Source organism: Chenopodium album, chromosome 7 (genome assembly GCF_948465745.1).
Source record: "Chenopodium album chromosome 7, dcCheAlbu1.1, whole genome shotgun sequence".
NCBI classification, from domain to species: domain Eukaryota; kingdom Viridiplantae; phylum Streptophyta; class Magnoliopsida; order Caryophyllales; family Amaranthaceae; genus Chenopodium; species Chenopodium album.
The window spans coordinates 30,965,490-30,978,951 of NC_137840.1; the positions used below are offsets into that span (position 1 = coordinate 30,965,490).

General features: G+C 33.7%; 1 long non-coding RNA gene across 1 annotated transcript; it reads right to left on the minus strand.

The window, feature by feature from the left end:
- Positions 1 to 426: 426 nt before the first annotated feature.
- Positions 427 to 2,776, minus strand: LOC145641021 (uncharacterized). The gene is made up of 3 exons (XR_014115100.1): positions 2,580 to 2,776; positions 992 to 1,143; positions 427 to 740 (listed from the first exon to the last, which is right to left on the minus strand). It is a non-coding gene; the product is annotated as an uncharacterized LOC145641021 (long non-coding RNA).
- Positions 2,777 to 13,462: the final 10,686 nt, after the last annotated feature.

Below are 13,462 nucleotides of genomic sequence, written 5' to 3' on the forward strand. Positions count from 1 at the left end.
TAATAACAAATAGAGAACGGTTGTTAGTCACAACCGTTCTCTTTTCCCTTCTTAAATTTGTACACTAAGGAAGGAATAAAGAACGGTTTAGGACACTTAACTGTTCTATATTGCATTACAATAGAGAACGGTTAAGTTAGATAACAATTCTTTAATGTTTTATTTATTTATTTTTTTTATAAAATCCAGCCATAATAATTCGAATTACTTTTGTACGTATTTTATATTGTATTATTCTTGTATTTTAATAATCTGTTTTATTTTTGTATTTCATTTAGACCTGTATTTGTTGTATTCCTGTTTTGTATCTTGTACATTTATCCTGTAAGAAAAATTCCACATTTCCCATGTAAAATAAATCCATGATCCTGTATACGTGCAATATAAATTTTTGTATAATAAAATCAACAACAATATTTCCAGATATGACGAAAGCCATTAGAATATACTTCATATATATAATTTAAAACATCGAACCACAATTAAATTGAATCATTCATACAAAATTTGTACTATACAAACAAATACGTGAGTTAAATATCAAAACACCTTTCTAGTTAATATTGATTGAAAAATAAAATTATTCTTAGATATACCAATACCATATTGATCTACAATTCACATTAATCGTCGTCGTTGTCGTCATTTGGTTGATGGTATCCGGTAACATATGAAATCCACCTTTTCCTAAGCTCGTCGATCATTTGTTGAGAATATGTAGGAGGAACTTGCTTAAAATACTACAAAACAATGTAAAATACATACATATTAGTTAATAATATACAATAAATTCATCTAATTAAATATAAATAAGCATATCCTTTTTTTTTTTATTATTTTTTTTTATTTTTTTTTATCTAAGTTCATAAGAACCGATACTATCCAAAAAGGTTGCTCATAATACACATAACAGCCATGTGCATAATAGTTTCTGTCAGGCATGCCTCATAATTTTTTTAGCAATCTCACAATAGAGATACCAGTTTCATACCAAAAACATTGCTTCCTTCACTTGTGGGACTAAAGTTTGTCAAGCCAACTTTCGTGGATCAAATTTTGCCTTAAGTGGAACTTTAGAACTTCTTCTATCACCCGTTTTGCCATTTATATTGTTCTTTTGTTTAACTGTCTGAGATTTGTCTACTGTAAAAATAAATATGAGCCGATATCAGTCAATTAAACTACAAGAACATCATTGAGACAAGGAATAAGCTTACAAAAAAACTTGAATCTCAATCCTCATATGCCATAAATAAATTAAAACAGTACAGACATCAGATTCATGCTAACTATTTTCCACACCAGACATAGTCAAGGAAAGAACCACGGTTGACTGTTTATCAGATGACTTCACAGCAATGATAATTGATAATTGCTATCTTGCTGCACAACACACCAAGCTTTAGAAAAAAAGAAGAAAAGAAAAAAAAAAAAGGAAACAACACAGATGACTGCCTTAACCTACATCACCTCAAGAACCTTTTGAAGACATTATGTTTGAAAGTTGCAAATCATTTCTATTGCTTGCAATTGTCTAATCTCCAACCTAGCTGCATACGAATCATCTATATTTTACTCATTTCAACATTAGACCCCTTAAACTACCTATAAAAGATCACCCATTTCAACATTAGTGCTTCTATCTGTTTTGTACACATGCCTTAGACAGTTGTTTTAAAAATAATGGATTAATCACATTTACACAATGCAAGTCATTAATCTGTTCAACATGCCTTACAACTCATTTTTGCCGGCTCATGAGCAACCCGATTGCCATCACGTTTCAAAAAAGAAAAGGATCAAACACGACACCTAGCAGCTAAATTCAGGATATTATTCACTACCAAACCAAACTAAGTAGGTTGCACATCTCTTTTCTTCAAGGCATTGCACACCTTCAAGCAGTCAATTTCTAAACACAGGCTGAAAAAACCCAGGTCCAAGGTAATCCCCAAGGCAAAAATCACCCAGAAATTCAAGGAATTTCGACCCAAAAACCCCAGAAAATCGACCCATAAACCCCAAAAATTCTACCCAAAACCCCCCCAGAAATTCGACCAAAAAAATTTCCACAAATTCAACAACCAAACCGCAGGAATTCGAGCATTAATAAAACCCCCAATTCGAGCATTAATAAAACCCCCAATTTTGAGCAAAACAACAAAATAAAACCCTAAGAAACCCCAGGAATTCGAGCATTAATTCGAGCAAATTTGATTATGGGAAAATTCAAGCAAATTCGAGCAAAAAATTGAGCAAATTCGAGCATTAATTCGAGAAATTTCGAGCAAAAAAATCAAATCAAAACCCTCGTTAAGTAAATTCGACAAAATTAAGGGTAATTTGATTGAACTTACTGCAATAATTCGGCTTAAATATTTACATACAAACAATCGATGAATTTATCCCAAAAACAAGAACTTTGAAGGTTTTTTCAATCACCTAAAATTCGAATTCTACGAATTTACTTCTATTTCCTCCATAATTCGAATGATTCATGCAATTAGATTGACAATTATCAGAATCCAATTACTCTACCACAATAAAAATTCAAACCAAAAAAAAAAAATCGAGCCTACCTCAATTTACTGGTGGCTCAGCAGACATGTGCGGTACTGCAGACGTGAAACGGCGGTGGAGCGGCGATGCAGTAAGCGACTGATGAAAGATTTGCTATGGAGGTTTGATGAAGGTTTAATGAAGGTTTCACTTTTTTTTTACAGATGAATGAGAAAGAGAAAGTGATAATCGCTTCAATTTTCCCTTTTAGTATTTTGGGTAAAAAATTTTTTAGGGAAATTTCAGTAATTTTTTTTTTTTGTAAACATGAATAAATTATTATTGTGTATGTAAGTATATAATTTCCTCCTAATTAAAAATAATAATTAATTAATATAATACAAAACGGTTGTCAAGATGACTGTTCTATATCATCTATAATAAATAATGACTATTTTTAATTATTTGAGTAAATTGAAATACAGAACGGTTAACTATGCTAACCGTTCTATATGTATTAACATATAGAACGCCTCTTATATTTAAACGATCTGTATTCTTCTGGAGAACGCCTACCTTTAATAACCATTCTATATTTTACGATCTCTAATCTAGTTTTTGGTGTAGTGAACCTGCCCTAAAATAGGCCTCTACTTTATTCTTCTCATATTCATGTGCAATTTCTGACTCACATGCAATCAATATATTAACCCTAAACCTGTTTAGTCTATGTTGGTTGAATAATAATGCACAAACAAATCTATTATTGGCGATGACTTGAATTAAATCGTATTAACCTAAACAAGATTATTAATTATCTTATTAAATGTGATTACAAGTACAAATTCCCTTTAATTATACATAAAAGGCGTGATCAATCAATAACAATCATCATCATAATCTCAATAAAGCATAAAAATAATAGCAAGATCCTAGGCATGATACTAACAAGATTAATAACAAACCCTAGCATGTCAGTAAACAGTAAAGATTAAAGCTTTATCCCTAACATGATACTAAGATGATATAAGAAATAGGAAGCAACCCATAGAAACATACATGATATTAGAAATATTAGTTATTACCCTAAACATGATACTAGGAATCATAAAGACATCCTAACATGTGTAGACACCCGTTTGTGTCTCCCCAAAATCAACCCCAGTGATGAATACCTTTCATTTGATTATCGAACATAGCAAAAGTGTGAAAAGTCTAGTGATGAGGATGTTTTTATTAAAATATCTCCTCATTCTGTTTTTGAAAATATTTCTTTTCTTACTCTATTTATGAAAAAACCTGCATTCCAGTTGTTGGCGACAGTTCCTGTTGTTGGCGACAGAGGCGTGTTTTATTCCTTTTCGAACTCTGATTCTTTTTATCAATTCCGGACTATTTCATTATGAATAGCGTCCTTAGACCTCCGTTTTCAAGGACCAACTCTCATCAAGAATTTCTTTATTCTCTCTCTCTTTTTTAAAACTAACTTTTTACAAACAAAATTATGCATTCACAAGATTTAGACACACCCAGCCAAATTCGAAGTTGCCTTCGCCCTAGACGTGAAAGGTTTGATATTTATGAGGGTTTGGTCCCAAACCTCTCTTTCAATTATTTAATTTAATTTAATTGTTTTATATTTTCCTTGAAGTTACTAACCTGTGTATTTTGTTATTAGAAAGAGGTACGAGGCATCCAAGTAAATGCTTTAATTGTTTAATTAATATTTTGATATAGAAATCATGTTTAGGTTATTATTTTGATTTCTAGTACCATGTTAGGATGTTTTATTGCTTCCTAGTATCATGTTTAGAGTTAACAACTAAAAATTCCTAATATCAAGTATGATTAAAAGGATGCTTCCTATTTTCTTTCTTAATAGCATGCTAGTATCATGTTAGGGCTAAAGCTTTGATTTTTATGTGTTTAGTGACATGCTAGGATTTGTTATTAATCTTGTTAGTATCATGCCTAGGATCTTGCTATTATTAGTATGCTTTAACATGATTATTATTATTATTATTATTATTATTATTATTATTATTATTATTATTATTATTATTATTATTATTATGTTGCTTGATGCTTATTATTATTATGTTGCTTGATCACACCTTTTATGCATGTTTAAAGGGAATTTATACTTGTAATAATGCTTAATAAGATAATTAATAATCTTGTTTAGGGGTAATATGATTATAATTCAAGTGATCGCCAATAATAGATTTATTTGTGCATTAATATTCAACCAACATAGATTGCATGTTAACCTATTGATTGCATGTTAGTTAAAAAGCACAAATAAATACGAGAAGAATAAAGTAGAGACCTATATTATGGCAGGTTCTTTCTCTTTTAGATTGAATTTGTACCTTCATCCCCGAATTTCCAGTCTTGGTTCCAGACCTATTGGAGTTTACGATCTCTTGGATCGTTAAGGGGTGTAACTTTCACCTTTTAAATGGTTTACAAGTTCCTAAAACTTGTTGGCGACTCTTTTGCTCTAGCTTCCTTCCCTTTGGACGCCACCATGCTTAAGTGTATGATCACAGTGGGGTTCAAGTTTGGGGTAATGCTTGAAATATTCCCTACTGTTTTTGGCGACTCCACTGGGGAGGATTTCTATTTTAATTTCTGAAATTTATTTTGGCAATGATTTAGGATGAGTGGATGAGACTCGAATAGTTCTAAGTATTTCATGGCGTAATTTTGATTAACATTATTGTCATATGCATAAAAAAAGATTCTCATTGGAAAGACCATCCGTAATGAGTAAAAAATATAGGATTTTTACACGAAGGAAATTTGAGGAATATCTTTCACAACTAGAATCGAAATAATATTGCGAAAACTTGAAAATTCTAAGGTCACAGAAAGCTGCTAAGGCATATAGGAACTAGCGTCTAGAAAACAGATCCTCTCGCCAATGATATGGCTCTGTCGCCTGGCGACAATTATGTCGTCTGGTGACAGATTTTATATACTGGCGACATACTCTGTTGTCTGGTGCCGCGTTCTTCCAATTCCGAGCCAGAATTCTGCCTTCTTTTTTCGACTAGTTCTAGCACTGTTGGCTCGATTCTACTTCCTGATTGAGTTTTTCTCACTTTTTTGAAACCCATATGTGTTCTACATATGGACATAACCCTCTGGGAATTCATGCTCCATCTACCTGATTGAACGCTATGAGCAACAAAGGGTATATCCGAGAATGTTGAATTCACCAAACCATGGAAGCGAGTTTAACTCGCAAGGTCCCATCCACACTCGCCAACCCTTCCAAAGGTATGACTTCCACGCGGTGCATCCAGACTCTTAACCATGGACCCTCTTTGACTAAACCCATATCCTGAACTTTAAAGAATTACAGCCATGGTTAGGTTGCAAACTCATTGCATCATATTGTGCCTACTTGACTACTTGTGCATTATTTGTTGTACATACTTTACGTGTTTTTCCTAACCGTTTTTTTGACTTATGTTTAAGCCTAAATAAACTGATTAATGACTAAATGGACTTTTCCTAATTAATTAATTAATTAATTTGAGTAAATAAAGTTTAATAAATTAATCAAAATTAACTTAGTACGACTTTAGGCCTGTCTCGTAGAGTAAAAATAATGAAAGCAGTCCCAGATTAATGTTCTGGTAATGGCGCAAAAATTTGGGCTGCAGCGCCAAACACTGCTGTGCAACGCCATGCAAAAACTCTGTCGTCTGGCGCTGCACTGCAGTGTGCGGCGACAGTCTTGTTGCTTTGGCGACAGTTCAGTTCTTTGCTCGAGTCATCACGACGAGTCTAATTAAACAGTTTATTAATCAGTTTGGTTATTTTGTTAATAGCAGTAAGCTTATTTATTCCTTAATTAAGTCTAAGCACTTAGTCTCATGGTCATGCACTCTTAACATGTCACCCACGCTCACTAGTCTTAGCACACACTACGCACGTGTCACCATGACCATGTCTTAGGTTCATGCATGAGTTATTTTTCGTTATTTGAGTGGGGGGGGGGGTCCCAATCTATTCCTATTCTCTACCACATTCTCTTCCATGTTGAATAGAGCTTAAGTAAAAATAAATAATAAAGAAGAGGAAACTTACTCTTAACTTCCTTTTCCTCAGCATTTGATCAAGGAGAGAAGAGCACTCAACCAAGACAACACTTGATAAAGAATCACTTTTCACGAAAAAGGTTGTAATAATGGCCGGCAAAAAAGAAATTTTCTTAAATAATACTAGTGAAAACTCATCAAGTCTGGAAGAGGACGTTCAGGAATTACGAAATACCGTTGTCACGCTTATAGGTGCAATTGAAGGATTAAGAGATTTGATAATGGTTATTGAACAACGTTCTCATTATCAACACCACAAAGGCCATGATCTTACTACCGAAAGACGTTTCATCCTCAAAGATCGCGTTCAAGACCTCATTAATTCAAGTCTCCTCCATGTTCCTCCAAGCAACAAAAAGGCCAAGATTAGTAACGATAACAACATTGGCTAGAAAGGAAAGAAGAACGACTATCCTTCTTCTTCCGAAAACACCTACTCTAGTAACAGTGTTGGTACTTTCGACCTTAATGAGATCCTAGACATGGATAATCGAGGATTTAGAAAGCAACTAAGAAAGGATTTTACCCCTATTGGAATTAGCTACGATGTTGCTTTCGATCAACTCCATGCCAAGGGGCTCATTACTCCTATTGGACCCATTCAAGATCCCCCACCTGAGAAGAGATTGCCTAGTTAGAACCCAAATGTACACTGCAAGTATCATCAAGGTAGGGGTCATACTACTGAGAGCTGTTGGAAGCTAAAGGAAGCAATCCAATATTTGATCGACAATAATGGGCTTCCAATACCTCCAGTCGGCAAAAACACCAAGTGACGATAAGGCAAGGGACAAGAGGCAAGCTTCAACGACAAGATTTCGTGATCTCTTTTCTATTTCTTCTTTTCCTTTCCCCAATAAGTCTAGCATAGAAACCTTATTTTTTCCTTAGATTTACTTTGTAGATTTTTTCTTTTTCCCCTTTTTAATAAAATGAGCATTTCTTTCCTTGAATATGATCATTGCATTGCATTGCAAAAAAAAAAAAAAAAAAAAATCCAAACTAAGCATAAGGTATACCAATGATTTGAGGCACCCCTTGTAGCCCATCATATCATCTTTACCCTTTCAAATATACAATCCTTTCTTTATAAACCACTTTGAGCCTCTTCTAACGATTGGCTTTTCTTTCTTCAACCTACATCTACCTAACCTTGGATAAGACAGTGTGCAACTTATGCAATTTTAAAAGCTTGAGTGATTTCAAAAGATCAAAATAAATAAAATAGCAAAATAATAAAAGTGTACAAAAGGGTAAGTGTTCCAATGTCATTGATATGAACATGTCTGTGATAAGAACACGTCTCGGATTGCGTTTCTTATCGAGTGCTTGGTACCGTGCCTGAGAAACATGAATGCCAAGTGAGTGATAGACCGCATGATCGAGATTGCCAACACCTATTAAAATAAAATAAATGCAAAAGCAAAAAAGAAAGAGAGCTAAAAAAGAGTTAAAAGCCTCAAGCATGAAAATATAAAGATTCAAAAGCAAGGTTGCACACCTTGGGGGGCTTATCTAAGGTCTTGATCCTTTATCTCCTTCTTCTTCAAACCTTTAGCCTAACCACGTTACAACCCTTAAAAGAACTTTGAGTCGAGTCATGACAAGTTATGTGTGTTAAAGACACATTAAAACTTAATTGAGCCTTAGGACAGTCTTAAGATAATTAAAGAGATGAGCAAATTCCTATAGTCCAAAATATAAATGCAGGTACAATCCAATGAGAAAACGAGTAAGAACATTCCCGGATTTTTTCGAAAAACCGCTAATATAAATGCATGAGATTCTTCTAGGGATAAGAGGGGTTTAAATAAAACTTACAAATTAGAGATGAAGAGCTTTAATTTAAGCAGATTTGGTTGAAAGGAAACAACCAAGTTATAGGTTCGGAACAAAACCAGGCAATGAATAACAACATCATAAGGAAAGAGGATTTATTTGAAAATCTCAAGTGCAGCGCCAGACAACAAAATTGTCGCCTGGATACAAGCAAAAAGCGCAGCAACAAGTCCTTCTAGAAGGCGCTGGTGCGGCGACAAAGTGTGTGGCCCCGTAATATGGTTATGTGGACCTCGTGCAGCAGTTTGGGTTCCTTGGTACGCCAGTCAGCCCCTCTAAGCAACTTGACATGATTTAGTAATTGGCTCGATGACAATCACATTAAGTGATCGACTTGATAAATGATCGTCTCACTTAGCTAAAGCGCCTAAGCATTGGCTCATTGGAGGCATCGACTTAATGGTTCATAAACAGCAGAGGCACCAACATAATGGTTCTTAAGCAGAAAAAGCACCAACGTACTGGCATAGCGGAAGCAAAGTTCAAGCGAGCTTTTAAGGATCGACAAGCGTTGATCTTCGGTAGTTTTCTTCGGAATATTATCGCAACCACTGGAGATGACTTCAAGCGAAGATTTCTTCGACAGCGTTCCCTAGCTTGCGGAGGGTTGTCATGAACAACTGAGGATGACTTCAAGCATAGATATCTTCGGCAGCGTTCCCTAGCTTGCGGAGAGTTGTGACAAACAACTTGAGGTGATTTCAAGCGAAGTTATCTTCGATCATGTTCCCTGGCTTGCGGAAGATGGTCACAATGCGGAAGAAGATTGTTTCAAGCGAAGTAGACTTCGATAGGATTCTCTAGCTTGCAAAAGACTACCACAGCGAAAAATGGAGGCGGTTACAAGCGTAGCAGTCTTCAGGCGGTATCCCCTAGCTTGAGGAAGATCGTCAAAGCATCAAGATAGAGTTCCCTAGCTTGTGGAAGGTTAGCATAACAACGAAACAACAATCGGTTGCCTACAAAGACTTGTGCTCGATGGTGCAAGATATGCATTTCTTAACTCTCTTATCTGTTTTAACTAACGATAGTTTGCAGGTATCGGCGTTACAAGAATGATTTAGGATCATAGAACGTTCTGAATTATTCTCCGTCCCTATCGATACTTTGACTTTTGTTTTCGAAACATAAGTTTCTCCAAACTCAGTCAAAGTGAGGGCTTTAGAGACACCCGTTTGTGTCTCCCCAAAACCAAACCCAGTGATGAATACCTTTCATTTGATTATCCAACATAGCGAAAGTGTGAAAAGTCTAGTGATGAGGATGTTTTTATTAAAATATCTCTTCTTTCTATTTTTGAAAATATTTCTTTTCTTACCCTATTTATGAAAAACGTGCATTCCAGTTTAGTTTGGTCCACGATATGGGTCCAATAATAGTGTAGTTGGATTAAGCTCGAAAAGAGCTTTCCAACAATATATTATAAGACCATTTCCGATGAATAATGAGGAAGTTATGGCAAAATTGCTAAACTAGGCCCGTTTTGATCTTTATATGCAGCCCAATGAACTAGAGGAGGGCCTATTATGAATTATCATTCCTAATGCAATTAGGATTGATTATAGTGTTCTAGAATCTTCTAGAAGGTTCTTTTAAATCCTAATGTGATTAGGATTGATAATTAAGTTTTATGAGTTTTATTTGAAATAAAAGAAGTGTTTTAAATGAAATTACGATTTTACCCTTCGTACGGACTTTTACGATTTAATTTTATCAAAAAATAGAAAACGTGTGGAAAAATCTCCTGCAGCACCGAACGTCAGGCTGTCACCTAGCGACAGACCCTGTCATGCGGCGACAGACTCTGTCGCGCGACAGACCCTTTCGTCTGGCGATAGGTCCTATTGTTGGCGACAGAGGCGTGTTTTTATTCCTTTTCGAACTCTGGTTCTTTTTATCAATTTTGGGCTATTTGATTATAAATAGCGTCCTTAGACCTCCGTTTTCAAGGACCAACTCTCATCAAAAATTTCTTTACTCTCTCTTTCTTTTTCTAAACCAACTTTTTATAAACAAAATTTCGCATTCACAAGATTTAGACACATCTAGCCAAATTCGAAGTTGCCTTCGCCCTAGTTTTGAAAGGTTTGATATTTCTGAGGGTTTGGTCCCAAATCTCTCTTTCAAATATTTAATTTAATATTTTGTTTTATATTTTCCTTGAAGTTACTAACGTGTGTATTTTGTTATTAGAAAGAGGTATGAGGCATCCAAATAAGTGCTTTAATTGTTTAATTGATATTTTGATAAAGAAATCATGTTTAGGTTATTATTTTATTCCTAGTATCATGTTATGATGTTTTATTGCTTTCTAGTATCATGTTTAGGGTTAACAACTAAAAATTCCTAATATCAAGTATGATTAAAAGGGTGCTTCTTATTTTCTTTCTTAATAGCATGCTAGTATCATGTTAGGGCTAAAGTTTTGATTTTTATGTGTTTAGTGACATGCTAGGATTTGTTATTAATCTTGTTAGTATCATGCCTAGGATCCTGCTATTATTAGTATGCTTTAACATGATTATGATTGTTATTATTATTATTATTATTATTATTATTATTATTATTATTATTATTATTATTATTATTATTATTATTACTATTATTATTATTATTTTTTTTTAATTTTTTTTTAATTTATTATTATTATTATTATTATTATTATTATTATTATTATTATTATTATTATTATTATTATTATTATTATTGTTATTATTATGTTGCTTGATGCTTATTATTATTATGTTGCTTGATCACACCTTTTATGCATGTTTAAAGGGAATTTGTACTTGTAATAATGCTTAATAAGATAATTAATAACCTTGTTTAGGGTTAATATGATTATAATTCAAGGGATCACCAATAATAGATTTATTTGAGCATTAATATTTAACCAACATAGATTAAACAGGTTTAGGGTTAACCTATTGATTGCATGTTAGTTAGAAAGCACACATGAATACGAGAAGAATAAAGTAGAGGCCTATTATTAGGGCAGGTACTTTCTCTTTAAAATTGGATTTTGTACCTTCATCCCTGAACTTCTAGTCTTGGTTCCAGACCTATTGGAGTTAACGATCTCTTGGATCGTTAAGGGGTGTAACCTTTACCCTGTGAACAGTTTACAAGTTCCTAAAACTTGTTGGCGACTCTTTTTCTCTAACTTCCTTCCCTTTTGACGCCACCATTCTTAAGTGTATGATCACTGTGGGGTTCCAGTTTGGGGTAATGCTTGAAATATTCCCTACAACATGATACAAGGAATTAAAATAATCAAAACATGATTTCTATATCAAAAGAATAACAATTAAATTACCAACTTGGATGCCTCGTATCTCTTTCTAATAACACAATACACACGTTAGTAATATCAGTGAAAATAATAAATCAAAAAATTAAATTAAATAGTTGAAATAAATATTTAGGACCAAACCCTCAGAAATTATCAACTTTTCACGTCTAGGGCAAAGGCAACTTCGAACTTGGTTAGGTGTGTCTAGAACTTTTGTATGTGGAATTTCGTAAGAGGGAAGATGTAGGGAATATTCCAAGCATTACCCAAAACTTGAACCCCACTGTGATCATACACTAAAGTACGATGGCGTCTAAAGGGAAAGAAGATATAGCAAAAGAGTCGCCAACAAGTTTTAGGAACTTCTAAACCGTTCACAGGGTGAAGGTTACACCCCTTAACGATCCAGGAGATCGTCAAATCCAATAGGTCTAGAACCATGACTGGTAGTTCGGGGATGAAGGTACAAATACAACCTAAAAGAGATTGAACTTGCCCTAATAATAGGCATCTACTTTATTCTGATCGTATTCATGTGCGCTTTCTGACTAACATGCAATCAATAGGTTTACCCTAAACCTGTTTATTTATGTTGGTTGAATCTTAATACACAAATAAATCTATTATGGGCGATTACTTGAATTATAATCACATTAACTCTAAACAAGATTATTAATTATCTTATTAAGCATGATTACAAGTTCAAATTTTCTTTAAACATACATAAAAGGCGTGATCAAGAAATAACAATAAATATCATCAAGCAACATAATAATCATAATAATAATAAAAAATAATAATAAATCATCATCATAATCATGTTCATGTAAAAAATAAAGTATAATAATAGCAAGATCCTAGGCATGATACTAACAAGATTAATAATAAACCCTAATATGTCACTAAACACTAAAAATCAAAGCTTAAACCCTAACATGATACTAACAAGAATATTAGGAAAAGAAAATAGGAAGCATCATAGGAATCACAATTGTCATATTTGATATTAGAAATTACCCTAAACATGATACTAGGAAGCAATAAAACATCCTAACATGATACTAGGAATCATCATAACAATCTACACATGATTTCTATACCATAATATCAATTAAGCAATTAAAGTACTTACTTGGATGCCTCGTACCTCTTTCTAATAACAAAATACACACCTTAGTAATTCAAGGAAAATAATAAAATCAAAGAATTAAATTAAATAATTGAAAGAGAGATTTGGGACCAAACCCTCAGAAATATCAAACCTTTCACGTCTAGGACGAAGACAACTTCAAACTTGGCTAGGTGTGTCTAGTGCTAATGTATGAGGAATTGTGTTTGTAAAAAGGTTGGTTTAGAAAGAGAGAGAATAAAGAAATTCTTGATGAGAATTGATGAGAGAGAGAATTAGAGAATTGATGACTGAAAACGGAGGTTTTAGGAGGCTATTTATAGAGAAAATCAGTCGGATATGATAAAAAAAGAACCAGAGTTTCGAAAAGAATAAAACACGATCACAGCGTCAAACACGTCCATGGTGCCAAACACTAGACTCTAGCACCATACGCTATGCTTGGCGTTCGGCGCTGCAATTTTTTTTTTTTTTTTTTTTTTTTTTTTTTGCGGATTTTGTTTTTATCATTTCTTTTGATCCAAAAGTCCAAATAAGTCATGTAATATGTCGTTAGAAATCTCTTGAAGTCTACTTTCTAACCCTTTTAGA